The sequence below is a fragment of the Phalacrocorax carbo genome, chromosome 3 (genome assembly GCF_963921805.1).
Source record: "Phalacrocorax carbo chromosome 3, bPhaCar2.1, whole genome shotgun sequence".
Taxonomy (NCBI): Eukaryota; Metazoa; Chordata; class Aves; order Suliformes; family Phalacrocoracidae; genus Phalacrocorax; species Phalacrocorax carbo.
The window spans coordinates 46,082,230-46,095,768 of NC_087515.1; the positions used below are offsets into that span (position 1 = coordinate 46,082,230).

The following is a 13,539-nucleotide window of genomic DNA, read 5'->3' on the forward strand; positions in this document are numbered from 1 at the left end:
TGTGAAAAATTACCTATTCCTTCAAACTCCCAACATTCTATTTTCTGAGAATTTAGTACCATATTAATTATCTTATTTGCATTTTAAATTTATTAAGTCCTTAAAACTCAGCCTCTTTAGGAGTCTTTTCTTCTTTCCAAAATACCTAGTGTAAAGAACAGCCAGTTTGAAGAACTCGTGGTCACTACCCAATATTCACTGGCATCTGTCATTTAGCCAATACTATACTTTGAATGGTTAAATGATAATAAGGCTAACCTATTAGTAAACACTATATTATAGCTGTTAGGATGACACAGGCTACATCCCAAGACACATCAACTATTTCTGAAATTCCTTGATAGACTTTAATTGAGGACAGGGTGACATATGAGGTTTAATAATTTTCTTTCACCGGTACATCAGTCATTACAACGACCTTCTAAAATAAGGACGAGTGAACAGCACAAACACATCTCCTTAGTTCTGCCATGCACTAACTCACCCCTAGCGAGAGAATACTGCCTCTTACCATGCACAGAGCTATGGGTGCATTACAAACTAATGCTTTCCCTTTCTTCTACTGTAACACACCACCAAATCTCACCCAGACATCCTTTAACTAAACAACTTGCAAGGTAAAGGCCAATTTCATAATTCTGTTTTGGCTGCTTGTGCCGCACTTGTGATGCAATAAACTCTATTTGAGAAGACTGGACATGTGCGGTCATGGCAATTGCACATCCAGAATGTCTGATGGAACAGAAACAACATCCTGATTCCAGACAAATCCCAAATGCGTATGTACAATCCAGCATTAGATTGGTCTTGTTTCAAGTGGACATAGCAGCGCACACTTCCCATCCTAACTCACTATCTCTCCATATTTGCTCTTCACTGCCAAACATCTGCAAACCCCACATCAGAATTTCAATCGCTAGCCAAATGAGTTCTAGAAATAGTATGATATAACATTTTTACACTATACTTGTACATCACCTACAGTCTAAGATATACATCTATATCTTAGACTTATTGTATAGCAGAAATACAGCCTTTGAGAGTACCCTAACCTGACAGTTAGTACAAAGAACAACATGTGAGCATCGATTTTGTTCATCATGACAGCATATTTGGTAAATTAGAAATCTCTGGGTGTACAAAACACTTAGATCTGTAAATTATCTGTGAACAGAAGTATTTAAATATCATTAAAATATAATTCATAACCAGTATTGTATTGTATCTAGAATGCAGAAGTTTGGCAAATGAGACAGGCATTGTGAAATCATTTTGAGAAACTTCTACATTACTTATAGGTACCAGTCACTGAAAGAGCAGAATGCTTTGATCTATTTTATCAAAAGGCTTCTCTTTCCTCCAGAGAACCAGGAATTACCAGATGGCTGCAACAGCAAACCTCTCCAAGCTTTAAACTGATGACAAAATATCTCTCAAAAAATCTCTGGTGAATCATTAATCAGCTCCAGCAAACTTTTGAGTTGACTACTGAACTTCAAAATTAGCAGACACTGCATATTATAAAGAGAAAGCCAGTAAATTATTCATGGCTCAGCACTTACAACAACAAACAAGTATTTGATACATGAAGAATATTCAAATTATCAAATGGTACCCTTGTAACTTGCATTTTCTATTTACAGAAATTTTATATATAGTTACAGACGCAAAGTATAGTACTGTTTTTCAAGGAGAGAGAATGTTTATTTTTGTTTGAATGGCAATATTTGTCTCATTTGCCAATCTTGAAACAACTGGAATAAAATAATGAACCATATTTGAAACTATACAATGGAACAGTTAAAACATTATCTTAAAAATATTACAGACAAAGAAAGTGTAGTACTGCAAAGAAAAACAAATACATATGAACAATGTGTAAATCCTTGTAACAGACAAGCTTTCCCAATGGAATATTTCTATCCATCTGAGTTTTTGAGCACTCTTCTTGTAGACAGTGTACCTGGGACTATTTCAACATCCAAAAGCCAACAGTTTCGCCACTCAATTAGAATAGCTTTGGGACAGGACTCAAGGAAGCATAACTGTCACAGACAGAGGAATATGGGGATTAAGAGAATATAAGCACAGATATTTCTGGTTCTCATTACCTCCTATTTTTCTTAAGTCCTGCTCATGATATAAGCAACAGCTCCCATGCAGGCTCCTCAACACTCTACAATTATACTCTGAAATTATACAATACTTTGTATACCCAACACCCGTATTTATATTTTATATGCCTTCACATGGTACACCTTTATGTATGATATTTACACTAAGCAGCTCAATACCACTTTGGCTGCTCCAGCAGCAAAGGAAGGGTTCCCTGAACAGACTAAATTCCTATACAAATAATTGTGCAGAACAGAGGGAAGTGGGACAAAATTGTATACTATTTGTATTAACAGATTTGATGATCTTATGGGAAGCTTCTAAATAATTTTTATTCTGAAGACATACAATTCCATGAAAACAGTAGTTTTTATTTTAGAGGAAATGAAGCATTTCCAGTCACTGTGGCTGCAAGAAGCAACTTGTGACTCTTACCTACTGTAACTGAAAGGCAAACACAAAAGAACAGAAATTTTTAATTTTATGTTTTCAACCTCAATCTAAAAATTTGCACTGGAAGTGATTATTAGAGGTCCGATTGTCAAAACTGAAACACAAATGCCTGATTTGATGGGAAATGCCTTTGTAAAGAATATAAAAACATTTTAAAATTAAATACAGAAACATGCACCAATTTCATATCCTCCATAATTCTAGAATTCAAAACCTCTTCATTTTTACAAGCTGTTTTTAATGTTAACCTATGTGCTATAACAGTCTAATAACATTAACTGTGTTATTAAACAAAGGGCTTTAAATGATCTCAGAATGTTGTTAGTGTATTGTTGTACAGTAATGGTATCTAATTCAGGAACCAAACTGTTTATACAAATAAATCAAACACTTGATAGATTCTGCAAATGGAAAAGATAAACAGACATGGAAAGCAAACAGAATGAATACCAAATCAAATGGTAAGTTAGTCAAGGAAAGTCATCTGCTCATAACCTGTTAGAATTTTGGCTCAGGATAAGCACATATTAGATGGTGGATTATTATCTCAAATTCCCCAATGAGCAGATAAACCCAAACAAAGACTTTTTTTTTTTTTTTTTTTTTACACACAATCAGGGGCTCCTACATGGGTACTCTCATTTCTTTAAACTGCATCACTTCAAACTGTGTAAAAACAGTCATTATAAACAAAAATACTTGGGATGCTGAGGATAAGTATGGTGAGTTTGTATTCAGTTACATCATCCCAAATGTGCTGTATCATTAAACCAGACAGCACTGGAAAGCCAGCCTCCCAAGGCACATATTAGTGTTTCCCATTTCTGTGATTATTCTACAGATGTGGGCTGTAGGGACAGAATTAATTGAAGCTTAGTTGAAAAGGAAACATATGATAGTCTGGCTAGCTTTTGGGGGCAGGCGGGAAGGAGGGGAGCTGCAACCATCACACACACTTTCACTCTTCAGAAGGATAGCTGCAAACATAGGTGACACCATCAGCATAATACTTAGCTTGATGTTTGCTGTCTCTGCTTCAGATTAGAATGGTCTTTGTAGTACCAAAAGCTTGGGAATTTTGTTATATTAATTGGTCTACAGAAAGACAATACCTTTCCCTATAAGCCTTGCCTTGTTTATAATCTATTTTAATTAACAACAATTTTGAAAAACATTTCCCAGTTCCACTGGGAGAGAAGCATGCCCTACACCGTACAACTTTAGCTCTCCAGGCTAAGCATACAGGGACTGTTTCTAGTGCTACCTCTTCCCTGAAACATGTGATATTTAGTTGCAGTGATAATGTGAATCCACTCTCAGACTGTGTTAATAGTTAAAAAAATAGACTGGATCCTGATGACCACTCAAAATGTCATGATGCTGAACAGGGCTTCCAAAGACATAACTGGTAGGAGGTATCACCAGTCTCCAGGTGGCAAAAGTATGGCTAAGCTTTTGTGGAGAAGTAAGAAAAAAAAAAAGCATATGTGAAATATCTTCAATGTTCTAAGTTCAATTAAGCAAGTTCAAGCATCTACAGTATTAAGCACATTTATGTATTGTCATTGGCCTATACACTGTGCCAACTATATTATGACAATACATATATTCACTTTTCATAGGCTTTTTAGGAGCAAAAGTTAGTTCTCTTGTATCTTTCTGACCCCAAAGAAAATATGCCTTCCTTTTGTTTATACATTTAGCACCAATGATTTTCAATATTTTTACTTTTTCTCTTCTACTGCAACAGGTAAAAATCATTTCAGTGAGTGAGCTTTCAGCACAGGAGATATATTTGTCATTATACAAAATTAATTTACCTTTCATTTACAAGCATGCCTAGAAGCACTATGATTCAAGGTAATATAGTTTCCCAAACTGCAGGACACACTTTTTCATGTAGTCAAATATGTCAATGTCCACAAATGCATGGCTCAGGATAGCTATTTATGCCATTGCCACTGCTGGTGCCTATATGGAGCAAAGGCGGTTTGGTGACATCTGACATCATACATTTTTCATTCTTTTAAGAAGTTACAATTTGATATATGCACAGTTTTTCTATCTCTTTTTCCAGAATCTCCAGGGTTTGGGTTTTTATTGTTTGTTTGCTTTTTTGGTGGGGTAGAGGTGTGTCCCAAAAACAAAGGGGGAGGAGAGGAATAAAGGGTAGAATTGTTTTTCACCATATAGTCAAGTTGCAGAGAAATTGCACCTTTCTAGTTACTGTTCAAAGCAAGGTGGTTTTTCAACTTTGAATTTCAGGAGAGTCTTTAGAAAACAACAGGTCATCAGTGATTTGTTTTATTGTCATGAGATTAATCAGAATATCACCCGCCAAGAGGAACTGGTGATTATACAAGGATTTCTCACCAGCTGATTCAGAAAGACTGCAGAACAGACCAGGCTCCAGAAAAAGCTACAAGCAGGAATCCTTAAGGAATTTATGATCCAAGTCCACTCTTCAGAATGGTCAAGAATTAAGAAGCAAGAGTCAGGGCGAAAAAAATAATTCCACTTTTAGCCTTTTGTCTTCTCTGGATAAGAACTGCTTGGTTCTGGAAATTTTGAAAATCTTGTTTGTTATAAATATCGCATGGCTCTGAGGAGATGAGTTGTAACCCAAAGCCATCCTCAATGCTGAGCCATTCACTATATTATTGGGGAATACACAACTGCTTGTACTAGATGCAAATGGGACTAACAGATCTTGAATCACAAAAATGGAAAAACATGGAAGATGTACACAACTGGAAGAGTAACTAGAAATCCATACCCACACACTGAGCTCAGCTACAGTTCAGAAAATTTCACACCTGGGCTGTATATTGCAGTTTAGTGAGTGTCCAGCAAACAATCAGGCTGCCCTTTGGAAATCAAATATGGGATCCTGTTTTGTTTGCTAGAGTTGTAAGAAAGTTACAAACAGCTGGTCTTGTTAAAGAAGGATCATAGACATCAGCCAACATCACCTAGATATTTTTAGTCCCCTGCTTTAAAAAAAAAAATAAATCTATGGGATCACTCTGCAACAGCAAAAAGGTAGCAGCAGATCAACAGTAGCAGCATAGTGGGTTCTAATGTCGAGATGTACACTCAAAGATAGCTGTACTAAATTATACACAGATTCAGCAGGAATCAGTCAACCTAAAAATGCATTCAGACTTTCCAAAAGCAGGGAGGAAATTCCTCCTTTTACAAGCTGAACACAAATTACACCTAAGTAATCTTTCGCAAGGGTTGGCTCATTTTTTTAGGAGTATAGTTTAAGTCTGAGAAATTCCTAAAGGGAAAAGGATTAAGTTTTCTGGTGTTTTAGTCAAATGAAAAAAGTAGTATCTGAAAATTTAACCAATGAGCTACAGGAGTATTAAGATCATAGTCAGGGGTTCCCATGCGAAGCAAAGAGATGCAAGCAGAGAACAAGCCTTTCGAACAAACTTTTGTGAAAAGTGATCTGAGAACACAACAGGCAATTAGGATGCAACATCAAGGCCATCTGTTAGACTCTTAGAAGATGCAGATAAACAGAATATTAAATGTAAGAAATGATGCGGAAAACAAAACAAGAAATACATGTGGATGATTCAACCCCTAGGAAAATGTGAACGAATCTAATAGTTTCAAAACTGATGGAGCTGTGTATGATACTGGAGGCTTTCAAATTAAGTCCAATATGCCATTGTTAAAGCACATAATTGTGAAATAACCACCCAAATCAACAGATTAAAATAAATTAACACAACTCCTTCAGCAACACCCTACGTATCTGCTGTGGTAAAGGACCTGCATGTTTTTTAGCAATATAAGAATGCTTCAGTGGAAACAGAGTCCTTTAGTTCATCATCCCGAGTCAGGCTAAGCAGTAATTACTTCATCTAAACATCTGAACTGGTCTAGGAGAACTGCTCTATCAGATACAATGTTGAAAAAAAGAGGTCTAAACTGCATGTGAGAATTGAGCTTAATTTAGGTTGTCAATCTATGCTGGTCTGGTTCCAATTCTGTAGGAGGTTTTATAGCCTACATATTGAAAGGAGCCATGTAGCTGGAGCTCAAACAATTGCAAAAAGCAAGTTTTTCCTCAGGGCAAAGTCTGCAAGTAACAGTGCAATCTCAACATTGTTTTGAAAGGATGTATACCATGTCCCTGCCTGTGTCAGAACTGATCCAGAAAAACAGAAATAGTAGCACAGTATTTGTTAAGATAATAGAAAGATAATTTGAGATTCTAACAAGCTGCTTTCACCCTTTTGTCATAAAATATTATTATAAAAAACTATGGTATCTTTAAAATCATAGCTAGCAAGCCATGAAGAAATACTAATCTCTACAGCAACCTGCGTTTAAAACACTTGGTGTTGGGAAGGGTGAGAGGCCATATTAACTGCATGGCTGAACATATTCACAATCTATTTAAACACAGTTCATTCTTCACTACAAAATTTAAGGTCACTTCTTGGGGCTTGGACACACCAATGGAGTGCCACAGGATAACATGTTATTGCTTGTCACTTGATCTTTGGTTAGTGGGTGCAAGTAAAGATTAGAGCTACCTTACCCAGCTCTCACCCTAAGCTATCAACAACGTAAGTTTGGCATTATGAAAGTGATTCATGATGAGAAGAATGGAGTAATCACTGCTGTTCTAAACTTAAATTTGGGACATCCTCTGTGGTGGTTGTAGAAAGTCAGTGCTGGGATTTAGTTTCTTATCCAGGTAGAAAGACAAAGGAACTAGTACGCACGTCTAGACGCTCTGTACGTCTGAATCATTCATTCTGTAATGATCACATACTACATTAATAGGTATCATCATATTAAGTATCAAGAACTGGTAACCCTAACAATGACTGTTACCTTCCTTTGATTTCTGCACTGTAGATCAAAGTAGCACTTAGTTCACTATCAGCTTCTTCAATACTTCCTAATAGTAACTAAATTGGTTTTCAAATGTAGCTATTTCTAACTATCACAGGTCTAGCAATTGGTTAAAACAACTAGAATGATTAGAGATTCATAATACATAAAAGGGCTTGCTTATTAACATCCCGCTAAGAAACAGCAGGGATGACTAAAGCTTCCAACAAACCTAAAAATCATAAACAGTAAATTTTCTGAAGAACTTACCGCCGGTAATAGACTTAAGGGCCTTTTTCAGACCTTTAACTTGTTAAATTATTTCCACAGTTTTTCACATATATGCTGTATATACTGTATTTTAATATTAATGAGCCAAACTTTAAAGATTACCAATTAAGTAACAGCAAGGTGCTGATGTATTTGTTAAACATATGAAAAGAACCACCATACACGACGGTGAAGGAGCTTACTAATACATCGTCTGATTTTAGGTGCTTCTGCATATGCTAGTGGTGACTAGAAAATTAAGTGCCATAAAAAATTAAGGTGAAAAGACGCTACCCTCAATATCTTTTGATGCAAACTGTGTCAGAGAAAATAAAGCCAGCCATTGGATAGCATGGAAAACACAATTTACAAAATTATCACAAGGCAAAGAAGAGATAAACCACAATGTTTGTTTGATAAGGTAATGTGCACATTACTAAGATGAAGGGAGCATCAGTTCTCAAGCATATCATGCATCCAGTAACATATTTCTTGACTTTATTGTACAGCAGCTGCAAGGATGGGCTGACTTCCCTCTCACAGAAACAGAAGAGGGAAGTGAGGGCAGGTCCCATGCAGGAAATTGTTCCACGTTCCCCAACTTTGCAATTATTTCACAAAGCCTCTGATTCCTTTTTATAGTAAGAGACAAGGTCTCACCTGCCCTAAAATTTACTTCCTTCCCTCCCTCTCATGAAGATGTTACCTACCGCAGCATGCAGCTACTGAAGTGGGAAGCAGGAGGCAACAGAAAACCAAAGCAAACATCTGCAGTCCATGTTTCAATATAAAATATTTGCAGATGTTAAATCATTATGCCAAAATAATTTAACAGATTAAAGATACATTGATTACACATGCTCAGACTTCAAGACCCATATATAAAAGAAAAAGTATTTTTTATTTGCAAAAAAAGGACTAGCAAGCCAACTTTCTTAATATTGTTAAATTTGCTTAAGTGGTTGAAACACCACATTTTCCAAAACTAAGCCAGGAAAGTTTCAGAAGTGCATGAAAGCTTTTTCAGAAATAGTGTAAGAAAAAAGTGATTAATTTCTGATAAAGACGTAATTCAAAAGTGACACTCTTGACAAAATCCTTCTATTAAGTGGAAGCATATTCAGTCAACATAAAGCAGAGGAAAGCTCAACAAAATAATCAGTGCTTAATCTACAAAAGCTACAAGGGAAGAAACAAATGAACCTTTCAAGTGAACAAGCGATGGTGTAAATCGTACTGCTGAAAAAGGAGAAGCAAATGGATGGAGAATACATCATATTTCAAAATGGAAACAGATCAGCAAAAACCTCAAGGAATTACCAGCTGGAAAGCAAAGGAATTATTTTTTTTTTAATGTCCAAGGGAAAAAATTATTTTTCATCCAGCATTGAACAGAGTATGTAATAAAAAGACTTTGTGCATAAAGAAAAATGCATATAAAAGGAAGAGGAGCAACAACTGATTCATAAAAATATGTAAAATATTAACACAGTTGACCACTGAAGAGTTAGCAACAAGCAAGGGTAAGTTGTGAAATGTACCGATTCCTGGTGGAAGTGTTTTGTCACTAGAAAGGCTACTTAGGCTCAGACTGAACCTGCTAAGGAAGCCGTTTCCCCATTTGTTTGCCCTTGCCCATTCTACCTCCATCTTACTTCTCCTGAAGGCTGCTGCCTCCAGAACTGAATGGGTACAACTGCCCCCTAACTAAACCAGTTTTGATACAACATCTGTTTTAAAATGCACACTAAAAACTACTGAGTTTGAGAGAAATAAGTAGGGAGTGACTATTCATATATTTCTCCTAGCAAACTTCAGAAGTGGTAACCTCTTGTAGGAGAACAGGGCAATGAAAAACAGGTGGTGGCCAACTAGACCTTAACTTAAAATCAGATGAAGCTGAAAGAAGTACACCTGACTTCATTCTAACATCAGGCCTTCAGGATGCACCCAGTAACACATTACCTACCTGTAGGGAAGGCAGGTGTGTACAGCATTAGATAGACACATGTTAATCAGTATTTATATGCACCTACCAGACTCATCAAAAACTTGTAAAAAAAAAGTGAATCCTTCTGCAAATATTCCACTTTCTACAACTCGGCTTCTCAGGCTGGGGGAAGAGAAGTGCCTACCATTTTTCTTCTAAAGATTTGTACAACTGAGCTAATCAACTCAAGTCTCTTTGACTACGGGAAAAGAAAATCCAAACTAAGTGTGATCGTTTTTAACAAGAAAAACACTGAATGAACACAGAAAGAAATAAACTGTGTATACTTAACACAAGTACAGTTTGATCTATAACTGGTTTTGTCAGTTTCTATAATTCTTTTTCACACTAAGTGCACTGATAGATATAATATTCACATGTGGTCAATCAAGTAATGAAAACCCAAGGGAAAACACTTGTTTTTAATAGGCTGTATAGACAGTACGGGTAACACATTGCTCATTTTCACCTATTAGGAAGTATAATAGAAACAACATGCTCCCAAGATTTCAGAGAAGTCCTATTTTAAAGCTGGGGGTGTGATGCCAAGAAGGACTGATTTCTTCTTAAAAAATATTTATCTATTTCACTGAGATCAAAAAAGCTGTTCCCTCAAAGAAGAAAGGATGTAATTTTAGTAATGTTAAAAATTACTATCAGTACCTAGGATTTCAACTGATATTTGGGAATACATTTAAAAAGAGTTGAAGCTTTAAATTTCAAAGCTTTTTTTTTTTCAAATTTCACATGGATTGTATTACTAATTGGGAATATGTGGCAAATATTTCCCACAATTACGTTAACAAAGTTCCAGTGATAATTAGCAGCAATCCTAACACACGTGGAAAACATTAAATTCACTGAAAATGATAAATAGTGTTGATTTTATGTAACAAAATGTACACTTTAAATACATAAAAAGTTATATTGGGTCAATCCAAAGGTCCACAGTGACCCGTATGCTCTGACAGCAACAAGTAATAGATGTCTACAGGAAAAGGTTAAAAAAGGTAAGCAAATAATGATACTTCCCTCAGCAGATGTATTAGACGCTCGCCAACGCAAGATTCCGGGCCTTTATATCCCATAGGCTGTATCTGTATGTAAAAGTCATCAGTGATTGTTTTCTCCCAGAATTTGTTAAACTGGTTTATAAAACTGTGGGAATTTTTGCATCCACAGTATCCTGTGGCAAGCAGTCCCACAAACCAATCACATGCTCATGATGAATCGTATCTTCTAGTTCATTTCAAATTATCATGTTGGTTTAATTAAATACCCTGGGCTGCTAAATTATAACAAACAGTCATTTCTTATTTATCTCTTCCTGCCATCCATGATCTAATAGACCACTCTTATTCCCCACCCACCCACCTCCAGCTTTCTCTCTTCCAGGCTGAAGAGTGTTAAATTGTTCCTTATACTGAAAAAGTTCCACACCAATTAGTTTTTTCTTCATTCTCTTAGTCCCACCAAGGAGAACTATAAGCATACGTAGTGTTTAAAAAGTACGTGTGCCCTCACTTTGTACCATGGCGCAGTAACAGTATTACTTAGCTTTCTTCATTCTGTTCCTACTAATTCCCTGAATTGCCTTTGCTTTTTATAATGCTGCTGTGAATTGAGCTGACGCTTTCAGAAAATATTATAAACTTTCAGAAGTCATTCCTGTGTGGTGGTCCTGTGTTCAGGACCCATCATTTGCATCTGTAAGTTTGAAGCTGTTCTCCCTCACCACCACATACATCACATTTACCTCTTCATCTGCCATTTAATTGCACAGTCACCCTGAAATTTTTTTCAGTGCTTCATTGTAAGCCTTTGTTATTTGGCTCCCTTCTCAGGTCATTTACAAATACAGTGTCTGCCCCAGAGTTCACTGTTTGACTCCAATATTGCCTCCATCCACCTTTATCCTTTAGCCAGGTAATATATGTAAGAACCTTCTATGTCAGCTCACTTAAAGAGACAAGAGGCAAGGCCCCTTGTCAATCACTTTTGGAGAATCTAAAATGGGCTATAGCAACCAGATTTCCCTGTTCCTTACACTCACCAGTTCCTGTAAAGAATCCAGAGTTCTGTGATGCATGATTTCTCTTTACAATGGGTGCTCTTTTTCCTAATGTGCTACACAAATCTGTATATCCATTCGCTCTGCCTTAACAGAGTTTGTGCTAACTTGCCTCCTACAGATGTTAGGCATTGATCTGACAACTTTCTAGCCCTATTGTACAAGGCACTCTCAAATACCTGCAACTAGGGCAGCTGAAAAAGAACAAGATCTGCCAAAGTTTATTATTTACAAATATGCAAAAATCCGGTTTTCTGTGTACATATTCCAGTGCAGAGTACAAATCAACTAAGACAACTATATTAAAACCTATGTTTCTTTTTTGCAGCTAAGAACACTATGAAACTGGAAAATTAGTTTTCAAAGTTAATGCGTCTGTGTCAAAAATTTCAGCTTTTTAACATCATCTTAGTAAACAGCAAAACTCTACAAGAGCATCTTAGTATCCTCTCCTGTTGTTATGCGGATACAGAGAGAGAATCATGCTCCAACTAGTGCTTTCTCCCTCCAGATACTCATTCTGCTTCACTTGTCTCCCAGAGTCCCCCCATACCCCACATTCCCCCCATACAAACCAAATTGCTGAAAAAACAAAACAAACCCAAAAACCAACAACCCACCAAAAACCACCTTCTGTACGTAAGATGACAATCTTGTGTAAAACAGTCTCTTAACATGTTATTTTTATAATTTTTCTAGACAAATATATGTCTATTTCTACATTATTCAGATTCTCTTTCTCCTTGCTCTATCAGTAAGCCTATCGCAAAAATTTGCCATAGGTCTTCTAATGCTTCATGACATTTTTCATTAATTTAAGTTCATTATTCAAGACTTTCTCCATGCCTGCCAAGGTCACAATTCCTCTTTAATGCATCTTCTAAATGGATGAGTGCTATAGTAAAACAGACAGAAGAAAGCAGCTCAGTAAAGTTAAGGTATGTCATCTAATAACAAGCATCTAAGATGTCACCTAGCTGAATTAAATCTTGCTTTATTGCAATATTTATGTATATTCAGCAATATGTTAAAATGGAAAACTACAACTGAATTACTTAACATGTCTGCAGTACACGTAATTTTCCATACCCTGTGTCTACCTGCTTAGTTCTGTAAGGAAGAAAGTAATCCAGTTTACTCACAACAAACATCCCTACCTGCTGTATTGCAATTTGATGCTTATTATAAATAAAAAAACCCAAAACATCACTGTCAACTGCTTCATATCCCACAAGGGGTAAGTAATTTTCATCAGTTTTGATTTTGCTCCTCTGAAAAAAATGAAGTTCTGAGAGCAATAAGCATCTTGGATTAATGAAAACAGCACATTTTTCTTAAAGTCAACCATCAGTTGCCAGAGCTGTAAAAACTACGCCCAGTTTACACTACATGCCAACAAAAACAACTTTCTTAACTTGCCAGTCCTTTTAATTTATTACCATATCAAGGAGATATAACTCAAATTTGTAATCAACAAAAAAAAAAATTATTGGTGCATCAGCATAAAAGACTACTTTTCCCCCGCTTGCTGAACTACAGTTCTGGTCTATATCACTCTCAGTTCCCAAGGCTCTTTCCATCTCTCCTTATCTCGGTCTTCATTTTCCCACTGTCAAAGCCTGTTTTTCCAGGAAGGAAAGTTATGGTAAAGATGAGGAATATTGTTCAGCACGTCTTTGCCCTTTGGCACTGCTATCAAACACTGGGATTTTATCTGCCACGTTAGCAGAGATCTTACAAAAAACACATTCCTTTTTGTATAATGTACATGGTGGTCACT

General features: G+C 36.3%; 1 protein-coding gene across 1 annotated transcript in view; it reads right to left on the reverse strand.

The window, feature by feature from the left end:
* Positions 1-13,539, reverse strand: part of SLX4IP (SLX4 interacting protein) — a 78,445-nt gene that overhangs the window by 40,023 nt on the left and 24,883 nt on the right.